Raw genomic sequence first — 2,093 nt, 5'->3', positions numbered from 1 at the left:
CAATCACAATCACATGTTGTTAATTCACTACGCGTTTCGGGGTTATCTTGACCCCTTCTTCATGTGCTGATGTGATTTGTATTATTTTCACTATTTCGTAAAACAAATTTCAAAGAAAACAAAGATTTGTACTAGGTTTGTCTATGTAGCATAGTGAACACCAATATATCATGAACAAATTTTGAGACACCCTAAGAGTGAATTTCACTGACCTTGGAAGTATCCAGGGTCTATATAGCCATCACTGACTCTCGAGTCACTTCTGATTCTTGCCACTGGTTGATAATTGCTGGTAGTCTGGTATTGTAACCATCCTCAATGGTCCTGTCCCAATGGTCTAGCAAAATGTTGCACCCACTCTATGAAGAAGGAATAATCGCATGCCCAAATTATCAAAACCTGCACTCAATACTGCCTCCCTGCACCCAGCGCTCACTAAATCCAATGGCTAAAATAAATGCCTCAAGGAAAACTTACCCACAGCTCGAGACTTTCCAAAAAGCAACTCGGGAACAGCGAATCAGCTGCAAACACAGCCTCCCGTCCCGCGGTGCGTTTGTATTCGATATTTCAATGTGTCACATGATCGTAACTCGGATCACGTGATCAGGAAACGTACGTTTCTTGAAGGACTATCGCCCCAATTTCTCTGCCCCAACGTGGTATATCTACCTAAAAAACACCACGTTTGGTATATGTAATATTATTGCCACTATTACTCATACAAAAGGGCTCGATGTGTAATGAAGGACACAGTCCCTGTACCGTTGTGCCGCCTCAAGTGATCACAAAGTGATCACGTGATGACGTGTCTGTGATGAGACACGCCATCAAGGGATTTATGTGCCGTCTGTTATTGTTATAGCTGCGCCTCCTGTTAAAGATAAGTGTGAAAGTCTACTGCTGAGATATATTACTGCTGAGATTCAATACAGGTTCTCAGTTTGGGAAGATCACATAATGAACGCCAATTCTCTTATTACGTTCACGGGCAAGCTCTTCCTGCTTTGTATCATGGTAAGTAAAAATTCATATTCTACTGACATATATCCGAAATGATGCTCACTATGGAGCACCATGTCCTAATTAAGGGTAGATCATCTAGTGAATATGAACAGAATCAACTCTAATCTATGAACATATATTGGGTTAATCACATGCTGCACGGACACGTGATACCGCACAAGCATTAAGCAGGGACTTGTCATTTCTTAAAGGGGAGCACACCACAGTGCTGATCAGATTCCCACATACCTCACCAGTCTCCCCCATCCCTTATCAATGCCCTTCAGACAATGAAGGGGCTGTGTCCTGAGACACCTGGCAAGTAATACGATTCCTTGAGTAATACGAATACAGACAATCCTCAAAAAATATATTAGGGCAACTATTAAGATCACTCTGCGTTCAACAGGCTCCTACTGATTGGTTGTCGCTACCTTTTCTTGTTATGCAATAGAAAGTTACTCATTAGAGAAACTGGATCCTATTCTTTGCTTCTGTACATTACACCTATGTGTATGTGCAATGAAGTGGTGAGAGATGCAAAGAATGGAAAATAACATAAAAAGACGTGTGCAAACTCATCTGCGTGGATCACCATTATAACCATGCGAGGCAAATGATACTGTGCAAATATGTGTTAATTTGTCAGTTATTATGATTCCAAATCCCAAGATTATCAGTCATTTCACCAGTAATTAAAAGAATTGCAAAGGAGTGTCTTGACATTAGTACATGGTGATAACTGCAGACCTTGTCACGTGCTCGTCAGTTCGTCAGGATGGCCGAGCGGTCTAAGGCGCTGCGTTCAGGTCGCAGTCTCCTCTGGAGGCGTGGGTTCGAATCCCACTTCTGACATGAATTATTTTAGTAAATAACTATATAGTCTTAATAGTGTCTGCATCCAGAAACACAATTATGTGCAACATTGTTGTCGGCTCTTCCTAGAATAGTTGTTTTCTAATGCCTCGTGAAATAGATTGTAAATGAACTTCTTTAGGAGAGTGAATAATATTTACTTTCTGTCATTTTGAATCAGGTTGGGAATAGTTGCAGCTTCACTCTAAATGTCTCATGCCACAAGTCATGTG

General features: G+C 41.1%; 1 non-coding gene across 1 annotated transcript; it reads left to right on the top strand.

Moving 5' to 3' along the window:
• Positions 1 to 1,777: 1,777 nt before the first annotated feature.
• On the top strand, positions 1,778 to 1,860 carry TRNAL-CAG (transfer RNA leucine (anticodon CAG)). Its single transcript has one exon. It is a non-coding gene; the product is annotated as a tRNA-Leu (tRNA).
• Positions 1,861 to 2,093: the final 233 nt, after the last annotated feature.

The sequence above is a fragment of the Ambystoma mexicanum genome (assembly GCF_040938575.1).
Source record: "Ambystoma mexicanum isolate Mex_15411 chromosome 12 unlocalized genomic scaffold, UKY_AmexF1_1 Mex_chr12_unloc.1, whole genome shotgun sequence".
Taxonomy (NCBI): Eukaryota; Metazoa; Chordata; class Amphibia; order Caudata; family Ambystomatidae; genus Ambystoma; species Ambystoma mexicanum.
Note: the sequence above shows the minus strand (reverse complement) of the source record. Positions and strands in the feature narration are given on the sequence as shown.